This window comes from Ornithorhynchus anatinus, chromosome 17 (assembly GCF_004115215.2).
Source record: "Ornithorhynchus anatinus isolate Pmale09 chromosome 17, mOrnAna1.pri.v4, whole genome shotgun sequence".
NCBI classification, from domain to species: domain Eukaryota; kingdom Metazoa; phylum Chordata; class Mammalia; order Monotremata; family Ornithorhynchidae; genus Ornithorhynchus; species Ornithorhynchus anatinus.
Window position 1 is genome coordinate 21,221,258 of NC_041744.1, and position 14,418 is coordinate 21,235,675.

At 48.2% G+C, this 14,418-nt stretch overlaps 1 non-coding gene across 1 annotated transcript; it reads left to right on the plus strand.

Moving 5' to 3' along the window:
- The first annotated feature begins 2,814 nt into the window (after positions 1–2,814).
- LOC114818131 lies at positions 2,815–2,952 on the plus strand. The gene has a single exon (XR_003765952.1). It is a non-coding gene; the product is annotated as a small nucleolar RNA SNORA7 (small nucleolar RNA).
- Positions 2,953–14,418: the final 11,466 nt, after the last annotated feature.

The window sequence follows — 14,418 nt, forward strand, 5'->3', positions numbered from 1 at the left end:
CTCACCCATCTGTCCGGGCCCCATGTGGCCAACAGCACAGAGACTCCTGCGTCCCCACCTATTTAACTGCTTATTACTGTGGGACCTGAGAACTCGGCAGCTAAGTTTTACAAATGATCCGACGCAGAGGAGGCTGCGGTGGTTTGGTCCCATGGACCGGGAAACCACATGTCCTCCAGGAGGCCTTCCTGGATTAACTCAGCTTCTTATTCCCTTGAGGGCAGGGGCCATGCCTACTCATTCGATTGTTCTTTCCTTAGCACTTAGTAAAGTGCTCTGCACACGGTAGATAGTCAGTACTATCGATTGACTGACCTTACCTGAAGCGAGGCATGGTTAACTCCTTTCCTCTTATCTCCCGGAGTGCAATCTCTGCTACGGCCCCACCTTGCTTCTTTGGCCCCGTGCCCATGTAGTCCACCCTCCCGTCTTCCTGCCCAAGCTGCCCCAGAGATCTGGAACTTCCTTCCCTTCTCTGCCTTTATATAGCAGTGCAAGTTCACTTCCACCTCCAGGAAACCTTCCTTGATTACCCCTATCCTAATCTCAACATTATCAAACAACCGCTTTGATTGAGCACTTATTCTGAGCAGAACACCTCTAAGTGGTTTGAGAGAGTACAATACAACACGGTTGGTAGATATGATCTCCATCCACAGACGGCTTAGACTACAGCGGGAGACAGACGGAAAAGGAAATTACAGAATAGATTTAAGTGCTGTGGGGCTGAGGGTGGGGTGTCTAGTCAAGTGTTTTTAAGCGGTACACAGCACAATCCATAACAGACCAAAGGCTCCTCTTTTGACATACCTGTAATCATTCTTGCAACTACCTGAACTGTTAGTCCGTTGGGCTTTGCGTTCTATGATGGCGATTGGGTTTATGCTGACAGGCAAATAGTTTTCAGGAATCATGAAGCTCAGAAACCCCAATATCCATAGAGACGCCCTGCCCTATCCAACTCACCTCACCTGGTTTACCCTCCATCCCCGTCTTCTTCTCTGCTCGTTCCATGTAGGTGATGACCCAAAATCTCATGGGGAAAGGTGCACATTATAACCCACAGAAGGACGCGGCCCTCGTTTCCCCAAAGGATCCCAGCTCAGCACCCGCAAACACATAAAAGATTCAGGGGTTAGAGTTGACCAGGGGCCAACCGTGAGTCAGCAAGGTAGTGCTGGTATTTAACCTAGGCGAGCTCACTGGGAGGTAACATGCCAGGGTCGGTCAGGAAGTGATCCTGACACTATTTCCTGCCCCAGGCAGAGCCTCCTTAGAGTTCAGCTTCCCGCTTTAGTCACTGCACTTCAAAAAGGATGGGGAGAAACTGGAGAGAGTCCAGAAAAGAGCCACAACAATGAGAGGATGAGGCAAGGTTAAAGCAACTGAGGTGTTTAGCCTGGAGAAGAGAAGGGTGAAGGGTGATTTAACTGTCCTCAAGCCTAGGAATGGTTTTTGTGAGGAGAATACCGACTAGGAATCTTCTATGTTCTTCGAGGGCCAAAGAAGAGGAGGAGGAGTTAAATTGCAGCAGGAGATCATTGGGTTAGACAAAAGGGAGAAGGTGTGGACCGCAAGGGAGAAACACCGGCTACCATGGGATGCTGTGGAGCCTCCATTTCTGGATACGTTTAAGGTTAAAAAAAAGATGGCTATCTTCCCTAGATGGTTTAATTAACCCCCTCCTGGAGGCAGGGGTATGGATCAGAAAACCTCTTGCAGTCTCTCCAGCTTTGGGAGTCCAGGATTCCAAATTTAGCCCCACCTTCACAGAGACACACCACATACACATGAGCTCTTCTCCCACCACACCTCACATCTTCTCAGATTTACACACACTCACCACAGAAGATGGCACTCAGAAACACACCAGACACAGACACATACACACACACACAACAATCTCCAAACACCCCCCAGGCTTTCACCACAGCACGCACATGCTCCGACCCACAAAGACTTTCACCACTGCCCACGCACGCTCAGACACTCACACAACCTCTCATCATGGCACAGATGCCCACGGCCTCTCACCACAGCACGCACAGGCTCAGAACTTCACAGGCCCTCAGATGCCTGCAGATCTCACCACAACATGCACTTTTCGACCCACACCTGCCAGACCCACTAAGAAGGGCTCCTGTCTCCTCCTCCTTTTCCACCCTCCCCGACACTTCTCTCCTCTCCCCAGGACCCAGGGGAAGTGGAAGGCATGCTAGAGTAAAGCCCTTCTCCCCTGCGAGATTGGGAGCTCTTTGGGGGCAGAGATTGGGTTTACTTACTTTATTTTATTCTCCCAAGTGCTTAGTATACTGCTCTGCACACACTATATGCTCAGTAAATTCCACTGATTGACTGATTTATTAACTGTTGGAGGTGGAATAAGGGGTGGAAGCTTGAAGACCTGGCCCTTGGGGAACTTGGAGACTGGGCCAACCCCTCCTTCTTCCATTTTCTCCCAGCCTCTTAGGACTCCCATCCGTCCCTGGAGTCAGGGGAGGTAACCCCCCTAATGCCCCAGAGGCCCAGGTCTGCTGTCGGTGCAGGTTCAGTCTGAGGAAAATTTAATTTCCCCTCAGACCTCAATGTCATGGACAGAGGTCTGACCACCTAACCCAAAGGACAAACTCCGATGGACAAACACCACAAAGTCAAAGCAAGTCGGCCTCATGAAAGATACTTTTGCTTCCTTTGGGGTGCATTCCCGCTTCCGAGGTCTTCAGGAATTGGGAGTGGGTATGTGGCTTTGACCAAGATGGCTTGATGGATTGTCTTTCTGACAAAAACATTTTCAGACCGTGTACCTCACTACCACCCCTCTCAGGGTCACACCTGAAGACTTCCCAGTACTCTACCAGTCTTGGCTATGGGAGGGAGAGTCAAGCAGAGGCCTATCCATTCCTTGCCTAGCTTGGGCGGTGGCTAGCGAGTGGAAGGCAATCTGCTACAAGTCAAAACTCACCCATGCTGGGCAGCAGCGGCATGGGAGAGAGTCGAGGGCGGAGACTCGAGTTTACTGCGCAGAAGGCGGTAATGGTAAACCACTTCTGTATTTTTACCAAGAAAACTCTATGGATACACTACCAGAATGATTGCAGATGGAGAGCGGGGTGTTCCGGAAGAGATGTGTCCTTGGTGTCACTATGGGTTGGAAACGACTCGACAGCACAAGACAAGACCTCACTATTAGGAGGAAATGGGAATTGGGAAGAAGCACACTTCTGGTTATCGATGAATGGTGATGGAAACTGACTAATGGGCCTGCGTGGCTGGTGGTGTGTCATGGTGCCTGGCTCCTTAGCACCTCCTGCATCCACTATTCCCAGTAGTGAAAAGGCCTCTGGATTCCCCGGTCTCACTCCATCCAGTTCACATGGTGCCAAGAGAGACCATTCTCCCAGGGGTGGATTTGGGGGTCATGAGCGGTGGGGAACCGTCCTGTGGATGAATCCCAAGCCTTTATCATGTCCCCCTACCAGCAGTTGACATCCCAACCTCGCAACCCATTCTGGCAGGAGGCTTGGAAAGAGAGTCAACTCTGTGTCTAAAACAGACGGAGATTCTTTGAGAGAAATGAGATGGGCCCGAGTGTCCTTGACTGAGCACATGGAAAAGTTTTTTCCTAATAAGAACATGGAGCTGGGGAAGACAGATATTCTCGGAAAAGCCCTTCCTTGTGCCTCTCCCTCCCCACCTCTCCCTTGGTTACAGAGGAGAGGTCTTCTAGCAGTTGGCAAATGCCAGGGGGATCCTGACAGAGGGCCTTATTTGCTGGATGTTGCTAGTTAGCGTAAATACCACTTAAGAATGGCTCATCTGGATGGCTGCTGGCAGTCTCAGGGAGATTTATATTGTGTTGGCCAGCCCCAAGGATGACCAGCAGTAATAGTAATAGTTGAGGATAATTCATTCATTCAATAGTATTTATTGAGGGCTTACTATGTGTAGAGCACTGTATTAAGTGCTTGGAATGTACAATTCGGCCACAGATAGAGACAATCCCTGCCCAGTAATGGGCTCACACTCTTAACAGGGGAGACAAAACAGGACAAAACAAAACATCATCATCAAGATAAATGGAATCACGGAGATATACACCTCATTAACAAAATAAATAGGGTAATAAATAATATATACAAATAAGCATAGTGCTGAGGGGAAGGGGGAAGAGCAGAGGGCAGGAGTGGGGGTGAAGGGGAGGGGAGGAGGAGCAGAGGGAAAGGGGGGGCTCATCCTGGGAAGGCCTCCTGGAGGAGGTGAGCTCTCAGTAGGGCTTTGAAGAGGGGAAGAGAGTTAATTTGCTAGTCATGGTATTTTTTGAGTGCTCATTGAAATGTACTGTACTATGGACTTGGGGAAATGAACAGAATCACAAAACATAATAATAATAATAATGTTGGTATTTGTTAAGCGCTTACTATGTGCAGAGCACTGTTCTAAGCGCTGGGGTAGACACAGGGGAATCAGGTTGTCCCACGTAGGGCTCACAGTCTTCATCCCCCTTTTACAGATGAGGTAACTGAGGCCCAGAGAAGTGAAGTGACTTGCCCAAGGTCACACAGCAGACAAGTGGCAGAGCTGGGATTCGAACTCATGACCTCTGACTCCAAAACCCGTGCTCTTTCCACTGAGCCACGCTGCTTCTCTAATACATAATTCTTGCCCATGCAGAGCTTACATTCTAAAAACAGAGGCAGACATTAAAATATTTACAAATTTCGAGGAAAATCTGAGCCTCAGTCGTCCACCCAAGTTGGGCAGTGCAGCCACTGAGGACAAGGGTTATCTAGACCTGGTGATTTCTGGGTTAGAAAAACCGACTCCCTTCAGCCTCCGGCAACCCTCCTACCCTCCCTCCATGGACTGCCACACTGTGCAGATGACTCTCATCCTGCCCAGGAAGGATCCTACCCTGTTGGAGAACAAGTGTAAAATTGTTTTTCCGGGTTGATATTTGCACTGGCAGAAAGTGAAAGCCCAAACCATTTCCCGCAAATTAGATTTCATGAACTGGTTCGGCAGCAAAGTAAGTTAGCTCTTAAACACGAGAAAGTTTCGAAGACTTGGTTAAGTGTTCGGTGCTTTCTTTTCCTTCTAGAGAGAAAGATCAACCCGTGTGTCCAACCCCATGCTTCTGCTTCTGGGTTGACCGGTTATTCCCCTAAAAGCCTCCTCCTAGTTTTCTTTCCCTTCAGAGCCCATCGACCCTCCAAGCTGGCCTGGGGGAACTTCAGCCGAAGCAGAGTCAACCCACTGGCAAGAGAGTTTCTGAGCAGGGCAAGGACTTCGTCAGCCATGGAAAAGCTTTCCCTCAAAGGCTTCTCAGCCCACAGTTCATGTTCTGGGGATTAATTTCTCAGCTCCCCGAAATCTATTCCAAACTCTAATGCATTCCTCCAGTTGATCTTTCTCATCTTTGGATCTTGGGAAAAAGGGAAGACAGAGAGAGAGACATGAGCGAGAAACAGAGAGAAGAGAAAGAATGAGAGAGCTCTTTGTTTGAATTTTTAGACTGCCGGGGATTTTACTAGAAAATCAACTCCTTTCGCATCCCATTTCTCACCTTGTGCAGATATCCACCGGGGACATAGCTGATCAGTGTTCTCATCCCACAGTTATTTAAGGAATATCACAGTGGTTCTTTCATTCTTACAAAAGGGTTGTTGAAATGAATAGAGAGAAGCCAGGAATACATTTTTTTTCAAGATTGTTCTCTGCGCCTACAAGTCAGGACCGCCTCATCTGTGGATGGTATGTTCCGGGAGAAAATCGAGAACAAGATAAACTTTAGTTGGGTGGGTGGGGCTTGGGGAAAATTGATTTGCTCTTAGAGATTGTTTCAAAGTACAAATGTTGCAAAACACAATGGGAGATGAGTTGCGTGATCATCAAGGAGATGTTACACCAAGACTTAGCCTGCTCTAAACTGTCTGATCACGAGAGAGATTTCACAGATGCTGCGTTTCACTGAGAGATTCTCCAAGATTTTCATGGCCCAGATCTCTTTCCCTGATGAAATGTTCATCAATCAAAGGTATTTATTGAGTTCTTACTGAGTGCAAAGCACTATTATAAATGTTTGGGAGAGGACAATAATAGATACACATGATTCCTGCCCTTAAGGAGTTCACCCAATCTAGCAGGGGGCTAGGGGGAGTCCTGGTAGGTGTTCAGGAAATATGTGAGGATGATTTAAGAAAGATCTTTAGAGCCATTCGACTGTGGATTTGCTGAATTTTTTCTCACAAGTATTTTTTCTAGGGAAAACCAAAGGGAAACTTTCTCCTGGGGAATTTTGATAGGGTCTTTTCTTGTGGACTAAAGCCCAAAAGACACTCCTCGACATAGCACCACGGGCAGGGTCATGACCGGTCCATCCAATGGCCCATTCAGCCTGGGAAGGTGTCAGTGGAGTGGCACCAAAGGATGCTGGGAGGATGTGTACGGTTTACCTGCTTCCACTCATTCACGTGATTTGTCACGTACTGTCTAGCATGCCCTCTAATTATCCATCATGGAACTATCATCCAAGAATCACCTAAAACACTCAGACCCTGAGCCTCTGAACTACTCATAACAATTCCCTCTCACAACCTCTAAATTCTGCCCATAATAACTCGTTATGGAACAGGAATTTATCCAAATGCTTCTCCAGTGGTTGGTATTTTCTGCCTCCAGAGCTTATCGCAGTCATGGATCCATATAAAGAAGAGTTTTCTTCTGCATCCCGAATGAGGTTTCTATGGCTGCCCCTTCATCCTGGCCCTCTACAACTGGGTGAGCAGCATCCTGGGGCTGTCCCCTTCACCTCAAACGCTTTGAGGTTTCTTCCCTGCAAATTTGATTCTACTTCCTCTGGAGACTTCAGTCCAACCCGGCACCTTAAAAGATTGCCAGCTTGGGGACATTGTCTCCCTGCTGTCTGGGGAGAGTCTGGGCCCCTGGAGGCAGAGCCTGGAATTTTTTCCAGTGCCTACAGATGTTCAAACCAAGAGACAGAGAAGCAGCGGAAACCTTTGAGGACTCAGAAGAGCCAAATGCAGCTCCGATTTCAGGGAGGAAAACCCTTCACCGGTTTCCAAAAAAATAAAGGCCGAAAAGACTTGTCGGACGTCAATCCCGCTGAGACGAATGCCATATGGGTGAGCCAACTCCAGGCATATCAGAAACATGTGTATTCATTGTCCCTTATAGACATCTGCCCACCTCTCCACCCGAGGGAAAACACGAAGCATTTTTTTCCAGCTCATTAGTTCTACCAAGCACCTTCCACCAAGCACTACTCACCGAAGAGAGCTCAGAATAGCGGTCACCCCCTCTCAGAGGTAGTAGCGGCCCGAAGGGCCCAGCTAGTGTGGGGTGTCGGCAGGAAGGCTACCAAAAGCAACGACGGAAAGGAGAGTTTTAACCTTTTTTGAAACCGTGGTGCACGGTGCACCTGAAATACCGTGGGCTGTTCCAGTTGCCAGACGGAAAGGAGGAAGGGGACAACTAAGGTGATTGAGGGGATGGACCTGTTACCGATCAGGGTGGGCCTGAAAAGATTAGAGGTCAACGTTCGGAAAGGTGAAAGTCAAGAGGGTGGAAGTGCTGGGATAGCTGTAGAATCAGAGGGGCCTGGTCTCACAGCTCAAGCCACAGCACTGCCCGTTTCCATCCCCCCAAGGGAGAACTCACACCCTCACACTTTAGAAACGGCTTCGTCCTTCTCTTTCCTGATGGTTTGGGGCATAAAAAAGATAAGTGGATGAAGCATCAGAATTGAAATCTATCAGCTTGGTGATTTCATTCATTCAGTCATATTTATTGAGCACTTACTATGTGCAGAGCACTGTACTAAGTGCTGGGAATGTACAATTTGGCAACAGAAAGAGACATTCCCTGCCCAATAATGGGCTCACAGTCTAAACGGGGAAGACAGACAGCAAAGCAAAACAGAACGAAACAATACAAGTTTCAGTTTCTTTGAGGGGGAGAGCTCAGGAGTCTTTGTGTTTGGAAGGACTTGGGCCACATCAAATTTTGGGTTGGGTTTCTCTCGATCTGACCAATTTCCATGTGAAAGCCAACATTGAAAAGAGTACCAGTTGGAGCTCTCCCATCCTGGGACACACAAGAGGTCCTTATGCTTCCAAGGGGCTGTGGGGAGTCCAGTCTGGACTATGGCTACTACAAGGTGCCCAGGTGTCCCTGTAGTGGCCCAGTCCAGACTGCTCTGCTGCTCAGGCAAGATTCAGGCTTCTCAGGGTTGCCCTAATAAGCATGGTCTCACTTAATCTCTTTGTGCCTCAGTTTCCTCATCTGCAAAACAGGGACAGGACAGTTGTTCTCCTGACTTCCAAGGGCACCATAAGGATAAAATGAGATAGTCAGAGTAGACGTGCTAGACAAAAACAGGCTAATATTATTATTACTCCCAACGGCCTCTGGCTACTACAGGGACATTTGCTGAGCACTTACTGGATGCAGTGTACTGTACTAAGTGATTGGGAAGTACAAAGCCAAGAAGTGACACATTACTTCCCCACAAGGAGCTTACACTCAAGCAGGGGAGCCAGACAGAAAGGTGTTTACCAACTGAGTAACCCAAACAATTCACCGATTGAAAGATCAAGCCTTCTGGCTGCTACTGTGAGCGTTCAGAGTCTCTGAGAGGCCCCAGCCTCCTAACAGATGGGACTGGGGTTTAAGTTCCCTCCGGGCTCGTCTCCAAAGACCCAGAGTTGGGCAGATGAGGGCTCCTCTCCCACGGGTGGGGCTGTGACTCGGGGAGTTTCATTCCGGTTGCTGGATAGGATCAGAGCACACCTGGAGGCTTAGGTGAGAATGGCCCAAGTCGGCTTCGGCGTCAAGGCGTTCAGATCAAACCCTGGCGGGCTCTGCCTTAGCGCTCGAGGTGGGGGGGGAGCGAGCTGGAGGGAGGTGAGGGGTGGGGGAGGAGAGAGAGACACCGCTAACAGACCCAGGCGAGCACAGTGTATGTATTCATCCAAATGAAAAAAAAAGAAAAAACAGAAAGCAAGCCTCAGGCTAGGAGTTTGGAAATTCCACTCTGATTTGGAAATTCTTCCAACAATGAGAATGTGTCCCATTCTCCAGGTCCCCGCCCCATCGCTCACCACCCTTGTGCAGTCGGCACCGAGGCCAGGGTCGACAGCCAGCTCAGCGGCGCTGGGATGGATGAGCCCAGCAGTTTGGTAGTTCCCCCCGTTCTCAGTGTCACCGGGCCGGCCCCTTGGCTATCCGAGGGAAGTGGGAGAGGGGGAGGGAGGTGGGTTCTCAGTGCCTGGGAGGCCATGTCCTTCAGGGAGACTCTAGATTTGCCTTGCCAGCCTCCCCTGATGGCAGAGCTGCTTCGACGAAAAGTCGAGGAGCTCCTTCTCTCTTTTTTGAGGGCTCAGAATCACCTCTGAAGAGTTCTACAGACCCTTTCCTGTGTGGAACAGTTGTGCCAACTCACTGCAAACTCCCCTCACTCAAGGTCTTGGCTCCTCGGGACCTCTGGTACCCACTGATGTCCACCTTCCATTTCCCCACAAAAAATGTAATTGAGCAAAATCGACAGCCACCTGAAGAGGTATATTCCAGAATCCCAGTGCTATAATAATAATAATAATAACTATATTTGTTAAAGCAGTTATTATGGTATTTGTTAAGTGCTTACTATGTGCCAAGCACTCTTTTAGGCGCTGGGGAAGATACAAGTTAAGCAGGTTGGACATAGTCCCTTTCCCACATGGGGTTCACACTCTTAATCCCCATTTTACAGATGAGGTAACTGAGGCTCAGAGAAGTGAAGTGACTTGCCCAAGATCACATAGCAAATGTGTGGCCGAGCCGGGATTAGAACCCAGGTCCTTCTGACTTCCAGGCCCGTACTCTATCCACTAATATCCACAGTCAATAGGTGGGTCTCCCTTGTGCTGACCCCAGTCAATCAATGGTATTTATTAAGTGTTTACCGTGTGCAGAGCACTCTACTAAGCACTTGGGAGAGTACAATAAAAAAGAGTAGATAAAGATGTTTCCTGCTCACAAGGAGTCATGCCTCCTCTGAGTTCAGTGTACATGGATTACTCATGGCTGAGCTGCAGCATACTCAGGTTAGGCCCCATAATAAAAATAATTATGGTATTTGTTAAGCACTTACTATGTGCCAAGCACTGTTCTAAGCACTAGGGTAGTTACAAGGTAATCAAGTACTCCCACGTGGGGCTCACAGTCTTAATCCCCATTTTACAGATGAGGTAACTGAGGCACAGAGAAGTTGAGTGACTTGTCCAAGGTCACACAGCAGATGAGTGGCAGAGTCAGATTTCAAACCCACGTCCTCTGACTCCCAAGCCCGTGCTTTTTCCATTAAGCCACGCTGCTTCTCACAGCATTCTGGGAATGGTAGCGTGGACAACCCAGAATGCTGTGGGCCTCCGACGCCCACCGTTCCCCTCCACCCCTACTGCTTGAGGGTCCGCGAAGTGCCAGGCCATTTTCTCGGGAGATGGATGGGCATCAGTGACTCTGGATCCCAGAGTGAGGCGCTTAGGACATTGACGTTCCCCCTAGTTCAGTGGGGCTGCCTGAATGCTTGAGGTGTCTGCCATGGGGGAACTGGAGAGTGTCTTTTCAACCTCAGAATTTCTGAGATGACCGGCCAGTGCGGCTTGACCAACAATGAGTGGCCGCGTTTCTTGGCCAGGAGGCAGTCCAGCTGCCGGCCCCCTAGATTAGCCACAACGCCTGGACCAGCTCCTCAGGACAGTCTGCACAAGACCAGACCAGCACTCGGGGGGCCAATACGAGCCTCATTAGAGCAGGGTTCTGGCCACCTTTCTGCAGCCCAACCCCCACGCTGTGCCAGGCCAGAGGCTTGGCCCGTGGCCTCTCTTTTCTCTCCCCTGCCATTGGGGAAAGTCCTTCCGTTTGAGACCGACTGAACCGACTGAAAGCTTGCTGCTGCTGCTGCTGTCGCTGTCATCACCATCCCACAAGCCTCCCACTTAGAGCTGGAGCGGCAAGGAGACTCCTATTCCCGTTTTCGCTCGCTGCTTCGCCGATTGGTGACAGCGACCCGTCTCAGGTGACATGAACAAGCACCCACACTGACACGGACACCTCGCCCACATGACCGGGCAAGTTCAAGGGAAGAGGGATGGCATCCAAAAGACTTTGTGCCTTAAACTGAGGGGAGGCCCAAGAAGAGTGGGAGCTAAGGGGGTGGGAGTAGGAGCTATATCTGTGGTCTCCCTTCTCCTCCCACGCTCGGTTGGCCCTGAAGTTCTGCCCGACAGGGCCGGAGAATGGATCTGATCGGGACTCGAGTTGGCTCGTGTTGGGCTGGCCTATTCCCTGGTTTTGAGCCTGGGTAGGACATTCCTGTCTTGTGCAGTAGAGTATGTATTGCCCTCACTGTCAAGCCTAGGTAATGTTAGTAATAATAATAATAACACCAACAATGATGGATAATGATGGTGGTATTTGTTAAGCTCTTCCTCTAGGCCAGGCACCATACTAAGTACTGGGGAAGATACAAGATAATCAGATGAGGTTTAGGAACGTCTTTTTCTAGCAGAGCGGATCTCACAGAACCCACTGAAAGCAGATTGGGAAGACCACCCCTACAGAATGAGAGGGGGCAGGGTGGGGCTGGGGAAGGAAGTACCGAGGAGGAGGTGATCTAGGGGTCCCGGATCCCTAAGGAATAGTGTATGCTCAAAAGTCGGAGATATTTTTATCTGGTTAAATTTAATTCCATGTGGAGCGATTCTTAGCACTGCGTGAATTTCTCTCCTAAAAAATAATTTTAAAAACCACACATCCTCAAAAGACTCCTGATTTCCTGTCAGTGCCAGTTTTTTTTTTTTCGTGACAGCTCTCACTAGGGAAAAAAGTCAAAACAGCTTTTCCTGGAAGCGTTCACGCTGCCCTCATTTACCTTTTGCAGAACAAAAGCTCAGACTATAATTCTGAATGGCTGTTTTGTATAGTCAAACCAGGTGCCTTGCTTGGAAAGACAGCACATTAAAAGTCAGCGAAATGCCAATTTGCTCTGTTTCAAAACACTTCGTTTCAATCGTTGCCAAATCCTCAGGGCAAAATGCTATAATCTATTTTAGGTTTCAGTTTCTCAGTCAGCACAGCTTTATTTCTTTATTTATTAACATGCCCAAGTGACGGTGTCGCTCTTAGCATTATTGATCTGGAAGAGATTTCATTAACCTCAAAACACATTTATTTGGAAGGGTTGCTAGTTACTTCTTGGCAATCAGACCTCGAAGTCCTTGAATATGATAATTGATGTACAATAGCGAACATGTTGGACAAACTCTATCAGCGATAAGAGTGTCTCTAGATTAAATAAATTTAGATAACTCGAGAGAACAAAATGAGAAAGACCCAATCTGGTACTAAGCCACTTGATGAGGTGAGTCTCTGCAAGGAATGATCCACTGAAGGAGAACCTGGAAACTTGGTTACGTCACTGGGTTATCTGTCGACGCTGAGCAGTATCAGAATACCTAGTCTAGGTATTCCCACTAATTGAGGTTTTTTTTTAATGGTATTTGTAAAGAGCTTACTACGTATCAAGCACTGTTCTAAGTGTTGGGGTGGGTACAAGTTTATCAGGCTGGATAGTCTCTGACTCACATGGGCTCAGAGTCTAAGTACGAGGGACAACAAGTAGTGAATCCCTATTTCACGGCTGATAAAACTGGGGCACAGAGAACTTAAGTGACTCGCCCAAGGTCACACATCAGGCAAGCGGTGGAGTTGGCATTAGAACCCAGGACCTCGTGCTCCCAGGGCCGTGGTTTATCCACTAGGCGAGGGTGCTTCCCAGGATTCATTAATTAATATTCATTAAAAACATTAAATATGAATTATTTCCATTTACAGGTGCAACTATTGCACGACGGAGAAAACAATATCCCATATCCTGCAACTGCCATCTCAGCAATTTCGTGCTAACTATGAGCTTTTGAACTCCCATCCACCGGTAACACGTCTATACAGACAGGCTTATGATACTCTGTTTCAGCACAAATCATTCAATCAATCGCATTCATTGAGGGTATAGAACATTGTACTAAGCACTTGGGAAAGTACAACATAATGGAGTTTTATTCAAAGGCTTACTGAAGGCACATCTCCTCCAAGAAGCCTTCCCTGACTAAGTGCTCCTTTCCTCCTCTCCCACTCTCTTCTGTGTTGCCCTGACTTGCTCCCTTTCTTCATCCCCCCTCCCAGCCCTACAGCAAATTACTATCTGTAATTTATTTATTTATGTTAATTTCTGTCTCCCCTTCTAGCCTGTAAGCTCACTGTGGGCAGGGAAAGTGTCTGTTTATTGTTGTATTGTACTCTTAGTATGCTTAGTACGTGCTCTACACACAGTAAGTGCTCAATAAATACGATTGACTGACTGAATAGAATCGGTAGACACGATCCCCGCTCTCGAGGAGTTTGCAGTCTAGAGGTAGAGACACTAAAATACATTCCAGGTAGGGGAAATGGCAGAGAATAAGGATACGGACAAATTGGTGTGGGGTGGGCGGGGAGAAGAGTATCCAAGTATTTAAGGGGTACACACCCAAGAGCATGAGGACACAGAGGGAAAGGTGAATAGGAGGGGGAATTGAAGAGTTAGTCATGGAAGGCCCCTTGGAGGATTTTAAGAGGGCTTTGAAGATGGGGAGAGTGGCGGCCTGTAGGATATGAAGAGGGAGGGAGTTCCAGGCCAGAGGGAGGATGTGGGCAAGGGGTTGGTGATGAGAGAGATGAGAATGAGGTACAGAGAGTAGGTTGGTGTTAAAGGAACAGAGTGAACAGGCTGTTCCTTTTCTCTTCTTCTACCTGAAAGTGATTTTGTTCCCGTCTCCTAGGTTAGACTGTAAGCCCTTCCAAGCCTTTAGTCCAGTGCTCAGTCCACAGAAAGTGCTCGATAAATATTATTGATTGAAAACCAACTTTAAAAAGAAGACAGGGAGAGCATATTTACTGCAGCTCTTGTAAAATTAAAGAATCTCTGAGGGTTTTAGTTTCTCTGAGGGAGAAATTGATTTTGCATTTCTTAAATAGTCTGTCTCGCTCTGCAGCCGTGTTTATTAAGGGGCTACCTCATAGAGCCTGGGACTTTATGATGATTTGGAGTCGATAGTCAAATTGGTTGGATGGATTTTCAAATGATCCGCTTGTCACAGGGAGAGGAAGAATACCTATCTGGTGAAAAGTGAGAGAGTTCCACTGTCCGTGACTTGTGGATGGGGTGCCTTGCGTAACTCCTTCGGTGAAGAGAAAAACCGGCCCAGCCTTAAAGATGAAGGTGTAAACTATCGTTACCAGGAGGGAAGGTAGGTGCCAGTAAGACAGAGAAGATCATCCCCTTTAAGTTTCTCCCAGACCTAGATGGAGTGGCTTTAT